Here is a 23056-nt window from a genome sequence, read left to right as displayed (position 1 = left end):
CTCTTCAGAGATTGCTTTGTTCCCTAACAACCTTTGAACTTTTGTCTTGTTAGGCAGACTGGTGTGTATTGCTATAAATTAAAGTTCTCATAAGCTGTGCTATTCATCTTTTTAAGAAAGGAATACTTGACACAGAACTCTAACATACAGACCTTAAATGGAGTGCAGTATTTGCATTATTTTGTTTCTTGCTGCTTAGAGGAGTAGGTGGGAGACTGACACAAGGAAGACAAGAAAGGGGTGGTCAGCTGCCTTGGACATGATATCTCATTTTGAGAGCTCTCTGAACTTTGCCATTCACTCTTCCATGATATAAACAAACTTTTATTGTTCTTAAATACTTAGGTAGCTGTTAACAAAAATTAAATAAGTCATTGCTCAAAAAATGTCTGTAATGCTTCTAGCAAGGCTTTATCTTTATGACACTAACGATAATCCCTTGTGTAATTAACTGTAGAGTGGTTATGCATGCAGTATGCAGTCCATGACAAGCCTCATAGAAAATACATCAGTATTAGCCACAGGTGAATTCATTTAGAAAGATTAATGACTGCACCTGAATTTTAATGTCTGAAAAGGGATGGAACACTGAATCCTTAATTAAAAAGTTGAATGACTGGTATGGTTTGTTTAACATCGCAAATTTCACCGGGAGATTTTTATATTCAAATGAAGTCTGCAAAGGAAAACTTTCGTTAGAAAGTGGTGAAGTAGGGGTGAAAAGCAAAAATGTTTTATGTGCTTTATGTAAATTGATACATGGATCAGTACCTTTGATATGGATCAAATGAAGTATAATTATGGCTCCTCTCTGTTTACAGTGAATATGGGGCAAAGAATTCTTAAGAAATGCAAGGCACTGCCGTACTCCTACTGATATAAAGTTAGATGAGAAGAGCAGTAAAATTGATGAGTGATCTTATTCTTTCCTTAATGAGACGGTTTTCTCTTCATTATTATTTTACAAAGTTTTTAATGAAGAGAAAGTAACCTTGAAAAACACTGTTACAATCCCATTCCCAGAAGATGCTAAACTCACCTTTCTCAAACTCAGCTTTCAATTACAAAGTTAGTTAAAAGTAATTCAGAGAACCACCATTATCAATGAAAACAGTGCCTTTCAAAAAATTCATGCATTTTAATATTTAATAAAAAGAGAGGCTAGATTTTGAGAAGAATAAATAATTAAAGTAGAATTCTCATACCTGTTCAGAAAAGCTAACATAAGGGACATCTGAATGTACTGTTGCTACACTGCCTAAAATGCATCTTTAAAAACCCTCTGCTGACTGCTTTCAGCTAGTCTTTATCACGGGAAATGTATTCTAAAATATGGAGCCCCAGTAAAGTTTATTTGAATAGCAAAATGGATCACTTTTCAAAAGCAAGGCTGTGACGTTTGTCTTCTGACCTAAATAGACACTGAAGGTCAGCAGTTTTGCTGTCTTATTTCTAACAAATGACTTACACCCAAACTTTATTTTTAATGAGATCCCCTTCTCTTTAACTGTAGTACCAGACTCCAGGAAAACAAGTTTCTAAGCATAAATGAGAATACAAGTTCAGGCAAAGATTGTCTTCCTAATAACATAATTATATTTCCCATTGCTTGCTTTTTATCCTCTCGGAAAAGGAACATAACCTGAAAATGTTCAAATGAGAGAGAGAGGAAAAAAAATGGGAAATCAAAAGTCAAGGAAGGAGTCGGAGTGATTATCCTGGGAAGTGTGTGTGACTACTGGTCAGAGCTGTAGAAAAGCAGATTTTGACGGACTTTACCTGCAGAACAGTACCTGCTGTGCTGCTTTTGCTGCCAAGCAGAAACATGGTTTTATTCCAACCACTTTCCAAGGAAACATATTTTAAATAAAACATCATTAAAGAAATATGTGCCTTCTTCTAAATCTTGAAGGAAAGGTGGAGGCATTTGGAAAGCTGTGTAGAGGGTGTGTGCACATGTGCTAATATGTATGTATTAACACTTTTCCACTTACTCATGTACACTGCCTGCAGTACCTCCCCAGACACAGAAAATTAGAATTTTATACATGTATCACATATACATGTATAAAATACAGTATAAAAACAGTATAATGGTTTAGTTTCCAGGTATATTTGCTGTTTGAATGGTCAGATGGAGAGAAATATGTATAATAAACTGCCAACATCTCTAGTTTAAGTTTAGTGATCAGCTTGTTTGTTCCTCCAGATTTCCACAACCTCCACAGCAAAACAATCACTGGCATATGAATTATAAATATTTTTGACACTCAAAGCTTAATTTCCTGGAATTAAACTCTGACATCAGGGATAAAAATAAAACTGGAAAGACATGTTGAAACTTCAAGATCTCCTTGTCTTGGTGAATTTGATTAATGCAACTCAGTAAAAATCAACTGCAGGATACAACTTTCAGAGAGGATTTTGTTAATAACAGTTACAATCAGTTGCAAAAGGTGTTATCAAATTTGTGGCAAGAAAATGCTATCTGACAGAAGCAGGTTAAGTCCTTGGCTATCCAAAATATTTTCCATAAAATATCTGCTGATTTGGGCAAACCACAACAAGCATAGCAATTGTATTGAGCACAGATATATATCCAAATATTTCAGTCCAATGTGTTTGGAAGGTGACCCAAAATCAATAGGATTCCTTTTGTTGACTTCAGCAGAAGCAGGACCATTATAGCCTAGATAAATAGATTCCTGGTTCAGAAGATGTTGTGAGATTCAAGTTCCCTAGTTTTAGCTTTTCAGTTTTAAGGAGGGTGGTGATTGTAAGAGACTGAACTAGGATAATAGCTTGTCTCTTGATATGAATTGTAGACTACATACTTTCTTTGAATTCCCTGAGAAGTAGATGACTTTTGAAGCAAAAATTTACACTGGACAACAAAATAAGCTAGATGAGAATTGATACTAAAAGAATGGAATAGGAAAAATAAAAATAACTCTTTCAAAGTTGTTCAATTTTGCCTTGAATAAGCATTTTGATATTTCTTCTTTTATTTAGACAATTTTTTTCATTATTTTTCCGGGGAATCCATTTGCTCAGGAGAAAACAAACTCTTGGTAAACATTTACTGTACACACTGTCCTGTGTGGTAGTTAAGGACTCCTCCTGCAGACACATTTCTAAGGACAAAGGGACACACATCCCACCTTTAAAAATCAGATATTTCTGCACCCTAAGGCTCTGACTTCCTGGAAAAGGTGATGGAATAGTATATCCTGCCTCCCTTCACTCTTTGAAATTTCTACAGAAGTATCTCAGAGACTTCCTGCAAATCTGAAAGGTTTATAATGTCCAGGAGGTGACCATCCTGTCCACTCAGCAGAGGTGGAGGCAAGTGTAATCTCCTTCCCAGAAAGCACAGGGAAAAGCTCCCTAGTGTTCATGGCAGACTTTCTATTGAACTAAAGCAATGTTCTGGGTCTGCTGCAAAATGTTGATTCTTCTATAAAAGTTACCCTTCACGGGAATGATCTCTCCTAATATCACAGTCTTAACTCAGCCCACCATATTTTTAGAGCAGAAATGCTTCTAAACTCAAGTTAGTACTCCTTTTAATAGCTGGACAATTTCAGAGCACCACAATTCACTTTGAAAAATAATTTTATGTGTGCATGTGCGTGTCCAGAAAAATAATTTTATGTGTGCATGTTGCATAAATATAACTGAAGTGGTCCTTTGAGAGTGAAAAAGAAACTATTTTATGCAGCCTTCTATCAGGTCTAGAAATCTAAAATGTCTTGGACAGTCGATGTCCGTAATGCAGCAGGGAATAACCTCCTCAGGGTGGACTGCAAGTCTCAAAGCACACCTTAAATCCCCACTTCTGCTGTTATCTTGGCCAGTTTGTCCAAAAACGAGACTTATGAAATGCACTGGTGGACTAAGCTAAACCACATTCTTTGCTGAAAGATGTAAAATGATGCCTTTTTTTTCCATAACAGAGCTCAGTAGCATGCTTTGACATTATCACGGTAATGCAAGCTGGTTTTAACACAATTTAGACTTGTGGCCACAGCTGTGGTATCTAAGGGGTGTATCTGAAACAGTCCTGAGGTAATCACTTGAACAATATATAACCTCAGAGAGAGAAGTCCCAGCTAAAAGCTATTTGAAAACAATGTAGCCCACAGGGCACCCCGAGATAAGCTGATTCCCCTTTCATTACTTCTTAACCATCCATTAAAAGCTAAGCACTCTATTCTGCCCCTGCTCGCACACCCCGAGGATCCTGGCTGTTTGTGTGAAGTGAATGAAAGGCACTGCCCCAATCTGTCATTCAAACTACAATTACACATCCATCTTTAAGAACCCAGGAGCAGAAAGAAAATACAAAATAGAGGGAAACAAGAGCTTACTTCGGAAGGTAGGAAACAAAGAACACATGGCCCATACAGGCGTTTTACGCGTGTTTTCATTTCTGAAATGTTTTGTAGGCTTGGAAAAAAATTGGGTGCATAGGTTAAAGCAGTCCCTAGGCAACTTTAACGTGCAGAACCAGCATTTACTGAGCTGATCACCATCCGTTATCACTGACCTTGGCAATACTACAAGAATCCTATATTCACACGGATAAACTCCTCTCCGCAACCTCACCAACTTATTAGGGATAAACAGGCTTTACTTGAGCACCTGGCATGTGTGATCCATATCTATCTATTTTTCATTCAGCCTCCTCTTTCCACCTCTCTTTGGACAGTGATTGCTTCTCCTCCATTTCTCCTGCTGTGTGCTATGTAAGTAAGTTTTCAAGAGATCAGTTTATTCAACAGAGAGAGCTGACAGTGAATAATATCCAAAAGAGTACAAGCTTATGTTATCCCAATTAGTCATGATGAAGTATGTAGAAAAATAAGAAGTACAAGGGACCTAAGATTGGGGAAAAAAATCCTTTTGTTTGGGCTAAACAAAGTACTGTTACCCATTTCATATTGTTCTTTACTTGATAGTTGTTGGAGAAAGAAAAACTGAGTGCTTTTTAAACACCTTGTTACATTTATATTTTAGTTCAGAACCTAAAGACAGACATGAATTTTGTTATTATTTCACAAAAGTGTAAAAAAAGCCTTTGTGTATGTCTAAAAATAACATAAGCTGATTAATACTCTAGATAAATAGCTGCGACTAGCACACTGACATCATATTAAAACCATCTCAGTATTATTCTTCGGCCAGAATGTACACTTGATATCAGAGAAGCTCACGGCTAGGTATTACTGAAAAATAAATTATACCTATAAATGGTGAGATTGAAGTAAGCATTTCCAGAATAAAAATGCAATTCTTCAAAGATAAGTTACTCTTTAAGACCACATACCTAAGAAGCATTTAGGTATTTCTTTTTTAAAAGCTGTTTCAGATTTAATATTTCTTCTATAATAGAATGTCTGTGGGAAAGCCAAGAAGAGCACTTACTGCTAAGCCATTTCTCATATAGTTTCACTGTCTATTCCGTACCTTTTGTGTACCAGCAAAATTAATTGCCATTTTTAGCAGAAACTAAGTATTGCATACAATAAAGAGCAATATTAGATCACCAAAAAAGTAAAGCATTATGCAAATATTCATTATACATGTGTACGTCTTGATTTCAAACACTGTAATAATTTCTTGACCATGGCAGACTGCTGTACAGCCGTGTAATTTTTGTTCCCAGCAAAGCTGGAGGTTTACAGTTTTCACATTTAGCATTAATACTCTGGGATTTTGCAGCTGAGGAGTTGGACCACTCACAACAATGCTTTTGTTGATATGGTATTAAGGTGAAATAGTCCAGTGACAACTGTATTATTTCTTGCCTTTTCTGCTGTCCAGCTTGTGCAGTGAGCTCATTGTGCTCACTGCAGGTTTCACCATTTACCCTCTTTACTATCACATTGTGTGAATCTGTACAGCTATAAAACAGAATTACTTTTCTTTTTTAACTTGAATTCCTCTTCCCAGCAAAGATGCCATGGTTACCATGTCAATCAGACATGGGTAATCAAGTCCATAATAAGGGATCTCAGGTGTGTTTGGTATTTGGCTGGCAGACTAAAGCTTTATAAGTTAATGTCACTAGAACCATTGAGGAAAACAGCTGCAATATGGAACCTGGCAAATTTTTTTTTTTTTATTTCTTTTTAAGGCTCAAGAGGAATGCATAAGGCAATGTTTGTTACTTAAAAGATGTTGGTAGATTTGATTGTCTCTCATGTACACACATTTCTATTATCTTTCAGAAAATTCCCTTTGAAAACATGATAGCAAGAGTCTGGTGTTGTTGATCAGGACTATCTGAATGCGGCAGCAGGTTTATTGTTTGTATACTGTGCTTGTCACTGCAGTGTGGGACCTGTTATATTTGCAATCTTCATAGTCTACATTTTCTTTGAAAAGCAGTTAGCAGCACAACGCAATCCCGGAGCTTGGCTCGTGTTTGTTTTCATCAAAATGCAATAATCCATTCTCATAGGATGGCTGTGTGAGCCACAAAAGTGTAAATGCCATTCTTGCCTACACTCTCATTGCAAGCGCTGAAGCAGCTATTTCTCCTTTGAAAGAGCCAGGAATCTGCTAGTTGTCAGCAAACTGAAATGTAGATGCTAACTTTTCCCCTTGTGTTGCTGTGTATTGATCTCTTTTATCCTAATTTCTGTTTGTTTGCTGTTCGGTTCACTGTCTGAGTAAGTTAATCTGTTTAGACTTTTATGTATACACATGGCTCTGCTTTAGGCTTGTGTTTGCTTTAGGGTGGTAGAAGTACAAGAGTGCCCGAGGTGTCTGTTACATGGGGCAGGCTGCCTGCTATGCACACACCCTCAGGGATTCTGGAAATCCTTGCTAACTGCAGGTTCACTATTTGGATGTTTTTCCCTTGATAGCTAGATTTGCTAAAGCATTAAAAAAAAAATTAAAAAAGGTAAAATATTAGTAACATGGACTTCAAAGTCAGTTAGATTTCTCTTTGTAGGATACCAAGAGACCCCAGATCATTCAGGTCATCCCCCATCTCTCCTTATGGGTCACTACATGATTCCTAACTGCTCCACAATGGGCATTTTCGTCCTCTGCTATCTGTGTCTTTACTCATTATTCCAGAGGTATGAAATAGAAACAAAGACCAGAAAACAAGTACATAAACAGAATAGAGTGAATCCCTCAAACCAATATAGAAAAAATTGCTAATAATTGCTCCTAAATTGATGGTAATTGCTAAAACTCATAGCAATTTGTTTGCTTTACATAAACAAATTACTAAAATATGTTGCTGTGACTTACAGGTCCCCATTTCATCTCACTCACTAAATGGTTATGGCTCCACACTTTAAAACACTGTTTATACACAATTCTGTAACAACCTCAGTGTATGACAAACTCACATTAGCATCTTTAAATTAGTGTCTGGAGCATTTTCACTCACAGAAGGTCTGTCTGGAAGGCCCCTAAGATCAATGAGAATTTTTCCATTGCTTTCAATATGCTCACTGTGAATCCCAAAGTGAAAAGTAGCTTGCGAGGAGCTGGGTATTGAGCAGGCTGGTGCACACAAGTAGGAAGTGCCAGACTGTAAATTTCTGGGGAATGTTTTTGCTTATGAGCCAGAGTGCTGGGTTTGGTGTGAAACTTCTGCCTTTGGTTTCCTTTACAGCCTCTCATGCAGTTGGACCTACCCAGCATTTAGCAGCAGCGACAGCGACGGCCTGACCTCCGCTCTAGCGCTTCGGCTGCCACAATTTCACTCCACCCCACATGAGTCAATTCTATTTAAAAAACAACCCTCATGCTTCTTTCATGCACTTCAGTAAGCCATTTTTCTTTTAGATGTATAACATATGCTGCATCTATGTATTTTCTTCTCTTTCACTGGCCTCTCTTTCCTCTCCATTCTCTAAGACAAGGGAATTTTTAACAGGTTTTCCTCTGCTGTGCATGGGAACACCATTCAACTTGTGCTATGTCAGTCAAAGCCCATCACTCTGCAGTCAGGTATATCAGTTTAATCCTGCTACAAAGTTCAGATTTTCTAAAAATCTGAGAACTGAGTTTGTCAGCCAACAAACAGCATCAAATTCCTTGTTCCGCATGTTGAGTGATGAAATGTCGATACTTTATTTCTTTTTCTGATTTCTAATTTCCCAGCAGTTTATATGTTTCTGTGATGGGAACTTCAAAAACTTTCATTAATTATTATTAGCCCTGGTCAGAGAAATTTAGCTGGAATCATAATCTTCTGGAACATTCAGGTCTGTTATTACAGTACAAGGTCAGTTCTAATTTTATCCAAATTAACTTTTCAAAAAAGCCTGGAATACATTTCTGTCAATATTACAGTACTCAAATATTAACAGTTTTCATTTTGAACTTTTTTATATCTGTGATTATAAATTTATGATTTATATGATTAATTATAATGTTTATTCTAATAAATTTTTAAAATAAAAGTAACTTTTACTTGTAAGTTATTTTCAGAACACGCAGGTGTAATTTCTTGTCCCTTTCCAAACTGAAAATGTTTTCATAAGACAAAATATTCCCATGTGATCCAGGAAACTCCAGTATAACACTAAGCAGAGAGGACTTTAATACACACCTCAGTGAAATGTCCTATTGTACAGGCTGCCATAGATGTTTATCATGTGTCAAATATTTCCTATTTGATGGAATATAAAGGTAGAAATATTCTGGAAATAATGCACTTGATAGAATGCATTTGCGGTTAAGTTTTTAAATATGTGCCATGCAGTATATTGTGAATAATAAAAAGAATGCAAATTAAACTAATTAGTTTAGTCTTAGTGAAGAACAAAGTCAAACGCCTTTTGCTGCAAAACCCAGGTAGGCACCAAATGCATTTAAAGATCTAAAAATATCCCAAAACTCTCAGCATTTTTCAACCTGTTTTACAGTGTAATTTTTAATGAAATATTCCAATGCAAAAGTGTAAATATAAACACAAGCACACATTCACACTCTACGAACACTAAATCTTACATTATATGCAATGAATTTTAAATGGCATCTATCTTTTCAAGAAAAAGATTGTGGAAAAAAATTAATATCCATCATTAAAAATATATAAGAAAACAAAATATGGGAGAAATATACAAGTCAAAAATATGTTTGGGTAGTTTCAATGGAGGTCCAATTCAAAATTCAGGTTCTGTTTCATGGCTGACCACTCACTTGAGTGATCCTCCTTGAAAAGCTTTGTGCTGTCCTCTACTAAGTGTTCTTTGGCACACAGAAAGCAAATTGTGAGAAAGTAAGGTAAAATCTGTTTGTACTGGGTTTTTTTAATGGAGGTAATTATAGCTGTTTGCTAATTCCTCTGAGAGGATCAAATTCTGCTCTCTAAAGGCAGTACAAGTCCACTGAAACCATCAGAATTATTCCGAATTCATTCCAGACAAGTGCCAGAAGAATTTGTCCCCTTGGAGACTATAAAGACAAAATTTTAAATGTATTAAACAGGAAATCAGAACTCCAAAAGACAAAGAGTTAATTAGTACACAGCTGAATATATAAACTAAATAAATTATCCAGGACATATTGTGCCCAAAGAAGTGGTGCCAAGTGTAGCTATTTTGAAAAGCTGTCAGATGGAGGCGTTTGGTGGTTTGCATAGCAGATAGAGACTGCTGAATGCCTCCCTCGAGCCTGACACCATTGATGCTGTATAACCTTAATTGCAATCTGATTCCAAGCCCTTCTCTCTTTTTTGCTGCTGGCAGTCACGTCCACCTGAGAGTGGACAAAACTCCAGATGCAGGAACTTAACGCTGTAACCTCCCTCCCTGAACCAATACGTGATAGGAATGCTTAATACAGAAATTGCTTGGAAAGATTAAAATAGCACTTGTCATCTCTCTTCAGAAAAAGAAAATAAACCTGATTTTCCAAGCTGACTGAGACCTGGTATAATTATGTGACAAAGCGAATACCAGACTCACAGCACCAAAGCAAAGCGTCTAAAGCATAAAAGCCAAACAAAACATCCAAGTCTGTCTACTTTTCTCCTCATTCCTGTTGAAATAGTTGACACGTATGCAAAACCAACCATACTTGGCACATCTGCATTCAGAGGCCAATTGTCTCTCTCAAAATAATTCTGATATTAATTGCGAGAATGATGGAGTCTGAGACACACATACCAATGACATGAGTCAGCAAAAAATGCATCCAGCTGTTCTGCCCTGGGCAGTCCTGGGCCTTACACAATGCAAAGCTCCATCTTTTTTTTCTTTTTTTTATTTTCTTCAAGAAGCATGGGTCACAGTTTCATTTTGTCCTTCTGATCATTAACTTCGAGGATAAGAAGAATGATTTCACCAGAATATCTCAAAAGAATTACAGTTCTGAGTCAAGTTCAGTGACTCCTAGTCTCTGTACCTCTCTCAGCTGTGAAACTGATCCTTTTCTACTCACCTCTGTGCTCTCAGTGCCTCCCTGCTCTGCTTCTCCCAACTTCTGCCCTTTTACCAATGCTTTCACATTATGTTACCTAAAACCTTTATAGACTTTCTGGTGCTTCCTTAGGATGTATTCAGCATTTTGCTCTGCTTTGAAGAAAATGCAACAGAAGGAGGAAGAAGACAGGGGATGGTCAGTAACCTTAGATATTCAAAAGATGTTTTTGAAAAAATTCCTTTTCAGGGTTCATATTTTCTACGCTATACTCTGAATTATATTATTTAAAAAAGAAAATTGATAAATTGACATTACGTCCTGTAAGAACTGCAAAAACAGATCTGGAAGTATCGTTTTCCCTTTTTTGTTTTTTTTTTTCATCAAAGGAATTAATTATTATCATGTTTTATATTGCTTTTAAATGTTAATGCAATTCATAGTCAATAGTCTTTTGTTAACTGCGAACCAGTTTATGGTGCAGTATTTCTTGGGTAAATTGGTGTTTTCACTGTACCATTATCCCTGGTTCTGGCAGTCACTGAAAGGAAACCATCTGCAGATGTCTTATTTACATCTGATGACAATATATACACCACTCCTAACATATAGGCTGCATTCTTAGGTGCTGTAAATTGAATTAACTCTCTTGAAGCAGGAGAGCATTAGAACCATTCATTTATTTTAACAAGCATATAATTAATTTATTCATTTCCCTATTCATGGTCAGTTAGGTATTTCTGTTTTCTCAGTAAATTAGGATATCACACATTAAGATGCACAGTTTCTTTGGCCTTCTTTCCATTTATTTCTTTATGTGCAAAGAGAGTGTTTTTTTTCTGTAAGGACATGCATTTTCTGCAAGTGACAGGGATGAAACAGGCCTTTTTATAGTGTTATCAAAATCAGATGGGCTCAGAAAGAGGAAATGTCCTTTCTCATACTCAGGACTTGACAGAGGGAAAATTGGTGGTTTTCCATAAGTGAGGTGTTTGATTGAAGTCAGTTACTTAGGTCTCATTACGTGTGGTTAATTTGGCTAAGAATAGACACAATCAAACCAGACATCAATGTCTTAAAAGCCACTCATGGGATAAACAACAGCTTCTTGCTTTAAGCCACTTAATTTTTGCCATCAAATTAATATTTTATTATTCCTTTGAGCCCCTGACATGGTCTTTATGGTTTTAATATGTGCAGCACACCATATACACAAATTCTAAATAGTGTCTTGCAAATCCATTGAGAAAAGATGCTGGAACTAAATATTTTAGTTTCCAGCAGAAGTAATTAACTGTGTATAATGTTGTAATAGTTTATTTTAAGTGAAACTCGGCAAGAGAATAAAAGTATAAATAAATTCAATTTCTGGATTGCTTGTCTATAACACTGGCTTCTGTTGTCATCTCTAAATATCTTTTTTAAAACTGTTGATTGAGTATCCTGCTGGTAAGTATAAATTTTATAGCCTAAACCATCCCATATTTCACACAAAAGAATTCATAAAGGAGAAAGATTTATAATTTTTTTCACTGATCTCAAAATTATCAATTACTTTTCATATAAATTTTTGCATCATTTACTGAGAAGGTATTCATGGCTTTATAGACTCTTTTTTCATCAGTCATTCAGATGTAAAAGATTTATGAAGTCAAATGTTTTTTATCATGCTCTGATTCATACAAGCATGCTGGTTAAAATTGGTGATGCTTCAGACAAAATAAATGTTCACAGTAATGAATTTATAATTTTTAATAATGCAGAAGAGGTGAATTAAGAAATAGGATGGCATGAATACATAGAAAAAAGCAGATTAATGTGGGCTAACATTTTCAAAATGGACTTTCATTAATTAATTATACCTACTCATTTGTTTAATATCTGGGTATTTTTTTCTGTATTATTGAGGAAAAAAGCCAACTCCTGCCACATTTTGAGCCATGACTACATCAAATAAGCAGTAAGGTAATAAATTGTTAGAAATGGCTAGAACCTGTCAATAGTAACCCGCAAAAGGAGACTTAAAATTCTTTCATATTTAATACAAATCAGGGACCACATAATTAGCAACTTGTAAACACTGTAGGATTACAAATGCTCATAAGCTAAGTTTATGTACATTTTGGGAAGTTTTCTGCACAGCTCCCAAGGCATGTTCACTCATGTTGGTACACTGTGAAGGATTTAGTCAGGTGGGTTTTAATAACACAAATGGGATTCCTTTATGCCTCTGTAATATGTGCTTCTGTAATAATAAGCATTTAACTTAAATTTTCCTTGGTCCATTTCTGTCTGGCTCCCAAGACATGTGCAAGGACTGTTCACAGCTTTGTACTAATATGCTTTACACAGATCATTTTACATTAATGTGGAAGTGTACATTTTTTACAGAGCACATGACAGGTAGGCAGTGCAGTTTCCACAGTGTGGCTCTGCCACAAAAAGGCAGACACCAGCCTTAGTGGTCATTAGCAAATACCTGGATTAAATTCCACACGGACAAAATCTGATTATCGAGGCAGCTTTCTACAAATGATGAGCAGACTGATTATAGAAAAGCACAGAGGATTACAGGAGAATGACCGTAGAAGAGGGCAGAGTTAGAGAGTTTAATCTGAGCGGAGTGGAGCAGGCCAGCTGCAGCCAAGTAGGGTAGGAAGGCTCCACTGGAGCATAGCAAAGTAGGCCAATAGTTTTGGCAGTGGGAAAAGGAGCATGAGCCAAGTCTATCAGGAGGAAAAGAAGAGCTGAGAAGAACTGTTCCTCTGATGAGGAGTGGAATGAGCCAGCCTTTTTTAAAGAGAGGATCAGACCATACTCAGCAGAGGAGAGAATTGTATAGCAACAGCACTTGAAAAGCCTGAAATCAATATTACTTGATTGGAAAGAGCTCTAAGTGTTATGCCAGTAGAAGCAGCTTTAGGTTGGAAACAGAGTCAAAACCCATGAAGTACTCCATGTAAAATAGCTTGACATGCAGGCAGGCTGCTAAAGGGAAAGTGGGTGATGGCACAGCTTAGAGAGCTCGTGGAAATGGGTGTTAATCAATGCACTGGCAGCAAGATCTGTGATTCAACAAGTGTCTCTCATGGTATTTGCTTTCCATCCATATTTCTGCGCTCTCCTCTGCCTTCCAATGACACGTTGAGAAGAGATAGGTAATCACAGAATTTTTGAGGAATGATTTTGAGGGAAATGTAATCTAATAATTCTTTCCATTCGTTGCAAAGTATGATGCAAAAGTGAAGTGAGGGGATTGCTGTAAATGTTCAGTCACAGACAAATGGAACTAAGCAGTAGAAGTTTAAAATTTTTTTTAATGTAAGTTAAAGCAAATATTTTCCATTTTATACCTCAGAAGATTGCATTGAAGAACCAATTTAACTCTTTCCCTCAAATGTTAAATAGCAAATCAGTGACAAGCAGATTTCTCTGAATAGGGCTGGGCAGATGCATCGTGCTTCCTGTAAGAGAATAATAATCCATGTAACAATAGTCTTTGTGCTCTAGTTTAAATACCTTTTATTTTGCTTTCACTCTTCCTATGATGATCTACAGTTAGAAGACAACAAGCATAAAGTTCATAAAGCCAGCATAAAGCATGGCCCAGAGCTGTCAGTGGCATTCTCAAGGTATGTGCATTGGTCATTGTGGCCAGAAGACCACTGGAATATCTTATCAATGCAAACTACAAGCTGGGAACTTAGAGGTTAATTTTTTTAAAAATAAAAGCATAATAATAACCTTATGTTATTACCATTTGTTAATTATTATTTTAGCTTGGCCTTTATTCTGGGTATAGAATTGCCCTGCAAATCCCTCTGGAATGATAAATGGTGGATGTTTTCCTACTTCTTCCTCTCCCAAAGCTCAATCCGTGGTTGTGGTAATGATTAATTCTTGAGTATTCATTAGCCTTTCTGTATAATCCTGATCTAGGAATGACAGTAAGAAGGATTCCTTACAATAGAGTGTGTAATACTCTGGGAAATTAGACACTAAGAGTTCCAGTACAATAATGTTACATTAAAGAGAGATAATCACAAGAGGAAAAAGTCTTACAGTGTCACAGCATGCCTATGAAAGTCTCTGGGTTATAGAATCAAAGAGTTTTCTACAACACCCTGTCCATGTCAAGCTTTAATAAGGCATCTCATCATGACATTAGGAAAATCAGACTGAATGTGCATTATTGCAGTAGCTTCAACCCAGAACTGAAAATCCTGGTTGTGTCAAATAACCATTGTTAAAACCAAAAAAAAGAACCCCAAAAAAACCACTTCTTTAATTCTCCAGGGACTGTCTATTATGGACAAATCACTTTCAAGAAATGAGCTACAATTTGTGGTAAATTAACATTCCTGAGAGTGCATAGAAGCTGAATTTCTGCCAGAGAATGAAGCTGCTCTAGAGACTTACATGTGATGATAAACTGTAGCATCCAGGCAAACCCCTGATGAGGATTCATTTTGGCCCATGTGTAAAAGTAACAGTGAAGCCATAACAAAAGTCTCAAAAATTTATGTGTGAAAGCATCTATGAAAAAAAGCGTCAACTATATACAACAATTAGTAACATAAAAGATGCAAAAGAATAGAAATATCACTTTCAATTTAATGTTTAATAGAAAATAAGAAAGCAGGGAGCACTGGGAGTAAAGCAAGAAAGATGATAATATGCAGAATGCCCTTATGCTATCTCAATTTAAGTCTAGCCTGAGAACTTTTCTATCTATATCAACTATTCAGGTTTAGCTTCCTCTTTCCCCATTTTATAAAGGACTTTTAACTTTCTGCTTGATGTTAAAAGCAGTATATAAATTGAAACTCTATTATGCATTAGAGCAGATAAAGATATTGCAAATGCTAAGAAAAACTTTCAAATGAGACACATTACAGCTAGAAATGCAAACCGCATTAATCCAAGAAGTTTTAGTGGCTTAGCTCTGCCAAAGGAAGAGAGAAGTCAAGAGTGACATTCTAAAGAATGCAGGAAGGAATATGAAACAAAATCATAGAGGATAATAAACTAGCTGAATAACAAATGAAAGCACACATTGTCACATGAATCCAAGAGACCAGGAGACCAGGCAGAAAGCCAGCAAATATGGTTGCAATATTAAAAGCAGGCATGAAAATCATCAAGCAAATTATAGACATATTAAATGTCTGTATGTGGGGAGGAAAGGGGCAAAAGTTGGTGACACAGAGAGACAGTCATTGGATGGTTATATTTTACAGCACATGCAGAACACTCGGGGTTTGTCACAGTTCACACAGGGCAGTAATGAGGGCATCCTAAATATTAGATAAAATCTGGCCATGTTAGACTCAATGTGCATTTTGACATTGATTCTAACAGAGCCAAGATTTCCTTCATTAAGGGAGGATTTTAATACCTACCTCAATAAGGTAGGCAAAAGCAGCATTTCATTTTGTAGAGGGCAAACTCAGACTCCAGCAGACAAAAGGTCATATTCTTTTAAGCTTTGTTGCCTCTGTGAGGTCTAGAGACTTTGAATTTTAACAGCCCTCTGTCTAACATGTAGAATAAGATCTCAAGACAAGATTTAAGTGTTCAGATGTTCACTACGATATTCAGGTGGAATTAGTTAAATAACAAATCAAGAGCACTATTTTGAGCTAAGCCAACAGGAGTAATCTTACACTGCACATTGAAAAACTTGGGCTTCCCCAGACATGCCTAGTCAAAATGCCCATTGAACAATTTTGAGGTTTTTTAGCAGAAACTCTGTCAATAACTGAGAAATAACTGCCTAATTAGCTCAGATGTGATACAACACAAGCACAGTCACACAGCATTGTTTCAGATCAGAAGGTTCTCATAGTTCATCAGAAGAGATGCCAGAGGACACATTCATCAGGTCCCAGTACATGGATGAGGAATACCTTAGGAAACACAAAGTAAAGAAATGTGTAAGCCAACCCTTCAAGCTCCTGGTAAGAGGGAAGCAACTCCTTTGCATAAGCATTTGTTAGTATCCCTTGAAAGAACTGTGCATGGCTTTTTGTCTTTAAAGAGACGTTGGAGGACTTGTTGAATGCATATTAAACAATTATTGACAAAAAACTATGAAATAAATACTGAGAGTACATCCTAGAACACAGCTGAATGCCCTGCTAAAATTGAGAGCCATGTACTATATTTCATTCTTCCTGATGAAGCTACTCTTGCTTTATGTGCTGTTTCTATTATTTGTTATCATTCTGTGTTATCAAGAAAGAAGTTGTATATTAATTCCAGAAAGTCTGGTGGCTCACTCATTGTGGTGATTATGGCTTGTAAGCCTCTTGATGTGTGGAAATTAATAGTTCCTAGGAACTTAAACACTTCCTTGTCTAGTTTTTGGTTTCTGATGGTGCTTAGAGAGATTTCCCACTTGCCAGAGCTCTTCAAAGAATGTGAACAATGCATCTCTATATACACTTAGAGATGTGCCAGGTAAGGGGAAAAAAAATAAAGTGCTTTTCTGGCATATAAGACCAGAAATCATAAGGGGATTTAAGGATTATCGGACCCTAAACCTTAACTAAGTCTCGTTTCCAGTGAGTAAGGCATACACAAACATTCACTTTGCAACTGGTCAGAATATCAAAGTGCTCCAGCCCCCAGACTCTTGTCCTCAGCCAGCTGGAAGCCCACTCTGCTTTCCCTAAACCAAGGATTACATAAGCACTCTATTTCATCCAAAATCACCAAAGCCTCGGCTGCTGAAACCTTAGCTGAGAGCTCCCAAAACTTTTCCTGCAAGGGAAGGAGCAGTAACAGGGTCAGTGCCATTGCCTGAGCTGCAGCTGTAGCTGGATGCAGGCAGGATTTCTGTGCGTGCCTCCAACTTCTTGGACCTATTTCTACAAAATGTGCTTTTGATCTCCCAGATCTCCCAAGGTTTTTGATTTATGAACTAACCCTCCATCTTCCTTGCTGTGGGACTTTGCTCATGACTATTTGTCCTGGAGTCTGGCAGTCTTTCCCCAGGCAGCTTGTGCATGAATTATTACAATGTTCCTAATGCAGGGATCAACAAAACACCCTGTCTTATTAAAACCAAGATTTTCAAAATTATTATTTATGTATAGAGTTGCCTACTAAGACGTTGGTTTTAGTTACAGTGTTTGTTATATTTCATGCACTCCATTTTCTGTTTCAGCCAGGGACCTCTCTTGGAAGCTCTGTAAGAAAGAAATTCAAAAAGCAAGCAAAATTATGTATTTCAAATAATGTTGGAGTTGTTGAGCAGCTACAGTTTTAAGGTTGAATATCCATACACCATTGAGCCAGACTACAGTAAATGTTGCTCTGGAACCAAAAATACCTTTTTTGTTGCCTACTGGAAAAAAAAAAAAACAAACCAAAAAAAACCAAAAAAAAACCAAACAATTTTATTATTGGCCTAAGTTTCTGACTTAGATTTATGTAAAATTAAGTTGGGTGCATTTTTCCACATTTCTAATTGTTTCTTCACCTTTGCTACTATAATTAGAGCTGTATTACAAATGAGGGAGATAAAAAGGTTAAGTACCAATACATTAAAAATAATAAAAAAAAAATGCTCAAAACACTTCTCAAATATATAGAGCACAGGTTACATGAAAGTAATTGGTATAAAAGTTTTAATTATGTTAACATTGGCCAGACTACATAATTCACCTTAAGCTGAACCATTCAAATCTTGCACTCTGAGTCTGACAGTGGGTGAGCAAGGGTCAATGCACATATAACACACAAATAACCCAGTCAATCAGCTGCATTCAGCATGTAATTATGTAAGGTGTTTCATCATCTCTGCCTCCTTATATCTGCTGGTGAGCTAAGTCTGGGGGCTGCCCTCACCCTCTGCCCCACAGCTGCCACCTGCCCTGGCAATGCAGTGACCAAGGGTAATGTCCCCTGCAGGGGGAAATCTCCAGGGCATCTCTCCTTTTAAGAGTGTCCCCAGCTGCTGCCAGAAAACATAAAGTGAGAGAGAAATGCATTTATGATCATCAAAAGCATTGATGATCATAATCAATGCTCAGCTCTCCTTGAAATTCAAGTAGTTAGATATAGAATTTGCTCATTTTCTCCTTTAGAGAGCCATACAGCTCTGATGTGCTAAAAGCTGTGAGGTATTATCACAGAAAATCAGTTAAAGAAAACAACAGATTTTATTGTCAAAGAATCACAATATAACTCATAAAAGAATAACACTTTTAAGCACAAGGTTCTGTGAAATACATAAAGTAGTTGGAAAAAAAATCCCTTTATTGGGATTCATTCATTGAATGGGTTATCAGCTTAATACATCAAAGCAAGTCAAGTCTCTGAGAACAAGATTTGGTTTTACTGATCCTAAAGCACCCATGCCATTAGAAAACAAAATCTGAAGAAAAAAAAAAGTCCTGAGTGCACAGTACTATTCTTGTAAATCCTACAATTGTATGTATAGAAAAAGACATAGATATCAAAAAGTTACCAAAAAAACCCAAAACCCAAGCAAACAACCGAAGAGCAGAACAGAGAAATGCATATTTAAAAAATATTCGTAATAATATTTGTTAAATGCAGAAGTATAGGTGGGCTGGAGTAATGCTGATCATTACTCCCTGCTGGAGAGTAATGATCAGCAACAAGCAATGTTGTTATGTTTAATTCTCAGTTGTACCTTTAAATTATTTACATCATTGTTTTAGTAACCCTTCTACTGTTAAAAGCTCAGCTGGTCTGAACGGTGGTAAGGATTCAAAATTAGCAAGATTTGGATTGTTTGAGAAAAAATTACTTTCAGCATCTAGTTAGGAATTGCTTATCCATTGCCTTTATATTCCCCTTTATTTTATTTTTTTCTCTAGTAAATGGCTCACAAACAGTGGTTATATTGGACAACAGTGACTAGGACTAAGCAGTTTTTTTAAAAAAAATCCATTAAAAACCTTTTTTGTAGCTGTTATCATTTATTGTAGACTGTTTAGAGACTGCATCACGAAGACCTGTGAAAGTTATAAAGCCTGTGTTCTAGGAAAATATATACAAGCATGGGAATAATTTGAACATTGTGTATATAAGCAATCAGTCCTTCCAAGATCAAGCAATAAATTTGCACAATTAAGAATTTACCAGGATCTATAACCTTGTATAGTCCTATAGTCTAATACAAATGTTCTTTTTCAATTTGGTCTAATTCAGACTGAAAAGAATATACTTAAAAATCACTTATTTGAACAAAAAGCCGTTAAATTAGAATCTTTCATTGAAAAGCATAATTAATAGGAGAAAAGGTAATAAATCTAAAACATGTTTAATCTGAAGAAAAGTTAAAATTAAAAAAATGTTTAGAGAGAATTTTGGACCTGATATGCAATAGGAAAAACATGATTTTCACAGGCTGAAAATTAGTTTTGTCTCATATGGAAAGTATATAGCCATCCTTCTCCTTCAGCCTCTTCACCCCTTGCATCATGCAGCACTTTTTAGTGTTGTTCTAGCATTTGGGAATTCCACAATTCTCTAGAATTCCCTCTATATCTTCGTGATGCCCAGTTCTTCTAATTCAGGAAACAGTTGTGGAAGAACAGAGGACATATATCAGACTCTAACTAATGAAAATAATTGAATAAAGTGTTAACATTTGCAGTCCTTTATCAGTAGTTCCAAAATGAGATCGTAAATAAAGTTGCAGCCTAATTAAACCATATTCATGTTATCTTATCTATTTCTTCCCATGTGTCCTAGACAGCTGTACCATTCAAAACAGATATCAGAGATGCCTAAGGAGTAAATTGTCTTTAGGGATGTGCTATTAAGCATGCATCTTCTTGTATGTCATACAAAACACTTTTAAAATGCAATTGTACAGCTCCTTTTGTAGCAAAGTACAAGTAAGGTGCTGCAGAATAAAATGGTAAAGCAGAATAAAAATGTTGCCTGTTCATTGCTAGCCTGAGATATTTCTCCAATGACAAAAGCAAGGGAGTCCCACATGGAATGCTATTATTTCTGGCTTATCATCTCTCAGTGAGATACCATAAGTCCCAGCATATTAGGGTTTTTCTTATCTTCCCACTCAAGGGGTCATGTGCCTATACCAGAGTCCCAAATTTCGCTCTAAAACAGAAATGTTCTTGCACTCATTTTGGGGTGTGAATTGATTCATGACTCTTCACAGCTTGTGTTGCTTGTACAGTTTCTAACTGACTCTAATATCATTATCTAATAGCAATGAGGGATTTCGATAGCACAAGCAACAGCTCAGAAGTGTAACTGGCTCACACAACAGAAATTTACTGGGAAAAAAAGCTATATTTCAAGCACTTACCATGGTTGCTGTTTCAAAAACCTGTGACTAGCACCTTATTTCATCCCCAAACATGTCATTTTGCCTCATTCATCAAAAGCACTTACTTCAGTCTCAGGCAGCTGCAAAACCATTTGAGGTTATCTTGCCAGAGAAGGAGCCTTCATATCCTGCTTGACTTAAAAAGCACCTTTGCTCTTTACATACCGGAAGGTAAATACACTATAAAAATGCCAAGGCCTACCACAGCTCAGATATTTGAGAGCCTCATGAAGAAAAGGCACACAGAGAACCCGAGTAGATGCTGCCCATGAACTTTTCAAAGAATGCAAGAACATAATTCTTGCGTCTCTGAGGTGAGCAAGTCATCAGCTCGCTCCTAATTCATTCCACTCTTAACAAGCTTATAGAGCAAAGCACTACAGAGAAATGTGTGCTTTAAAGAGAGACCAACAGCAACCCCACTCCCCAGCTGTGCTGTGAATCTTCTCAGGAGACGAGAGCTGTGCGTGGCGCCGTGTAGCATTTATTATTAACAGTCAGTGGCAGCAGTAATATAATTAAAAATTCCTATCATTTCTTTCACTTTGCAAAGCCAAGGATGAACAGATTTGAACAATGTTCCTAAGGATAAAGCAAAACACCCAGTCAGGCTCCAGAAATGGCACCTTCCTAGAGAATTCTATGTCCTTGTTAAGATCTCCCTGTTCAGGAAGACAGATTCCAACCAGAAACTGTAACAGATGCTTACATTTACCAGCATTAGCAGATGCCCCTTTATTAAAGACAGCATCGGAATGAACTCCCCTAGTTTGAATTTCATAAAGTTTGTTAAGGAAACATTTTTGAAAACAGAGAGAGAAACTGTGTTTAATGATGTTCACATGTTTCCCCAAAGAATGAAAGCTGATACGTGCAGGCGTCGAAAGCATTACATTCTAATTTCATTACAGTGGGGGAAGGTACCTAGAAAAAGCACAAAAGTAAATGCTGCTGACCTCCCTGAAAAGAGGCTGAAAAGGAACCTGCTCTGGGAAGCCAAGACTTTTTGCCTCTGTAACAACTGGGTAGGTGATGGCTGTCTTGGAAAATTTATAGTATCATTTTATTTATAGCAGATGTCCTCTAAAATCAAACAGTTTTTCTTTATGCTCCACAAATCTTATGGATAATTGCACAATGTAATGTGGAGGTTCAGTAATGCTGCAAATAGCAACATTATTTTCTAAAGTTGAAAAGAGAAAAAAATGTCCTGATACTGATCTAAGGCTTGAAGATAAAAGGTTAATCAAAACAAGACTTTTGCCTGTGCTTTCTCTAAACTTGTTGTTTTAAGTGTAAAAGGTAAAAGTTGAAACTTTGTATGGAGCCCACTAATTAAATTATCATTTACCCCAAACGAGTCTTGCAGTTCCAATAAAGATGATCAGATGCCAAAATAAGCTTAAAGTAGCACCAGTAGTTATGGTCATGGACCTATAACCCAAGGGTTTATTTCGGATATGTAACTTTTTATTCAAGCATAGTCCTACTTGCATCTCTTGCTCTGCCTAAGTGAAGCAAGTTCAAATGATCAATTCCATTTTTTTGGTGGAACTCATATGATAAACATCTTGCTCACTTCATCTATCGTGTTTTTTTCCTGACAAGGCATTGATGAGATGCATCTCACAGAAACTGCATCATCTCAAACCAATTAAAAGAATCAAGAACAATTAAATCAGATGTAATCCCATGGAAAAGTTTTACCAATATAGAGGATTATTAAAGAGGAAGCATCACCTTTCAATATCAAAACTTTAATTTCCCATGTTAACCTCCTTTCACTTTCGAAGATAAGACTTGGAGCCCTTGGATGTGAACGAAACCACTGTTGATGGGGTGTTTTCTTTCTTCATTTTTCCCCTAATTAGCCAAGTTGAAGGTGGAAATAAATGAATTTTTTGAAAGTAGAATAAAAATGGACAGAAACAATACATTTGTGAATTTGCTGTTCATTATGCATGATATGTAAGAATGCATATTTCAAAAAGAAAGTCATTAAAGTAATTCTGCTGTTCTGTTTTGCTGATCTTCATGACAGTTTAAGCAATAAAATGGTTTAATCTCTCTGGATTGCAAAAAACGAAACCCCTGCCAAGGACAAGAGATTGGCAGAATTTGTAATAATTTATTTTTACTTATGTCACATATTTGTAATTTCAAGGACATGACTCACAATGACCCTATTGTAATGTTGTGTAGGCATTGTTCTACACTGATTTGCATTAATATCTACAAAAGAGTTTTCCTCTCCTAGTACTGCTTCAGAGTATATGCTTGTCATTAAAATTCTGCTCACAGATGTGGGTTAAAATATCTCTA

The sequence above is a fragment of the Melospiza melodia genome, chromosome 11 (genome assembly GCF_035770615.1).
Source record: "Melospiza melodia melodia isolate bMelMel2 chromosome 11, bMelMel2.pri, whole genome shotgun sequence".
Lineage (NCBI taxonomy): Eukaryota > Metazoa > Chordata > Aves > Passeriformes > Passerellidae > Melospiza > Melospiza melodia.
Note: the sequence above shows the minus strand (reverse complement) of the source record.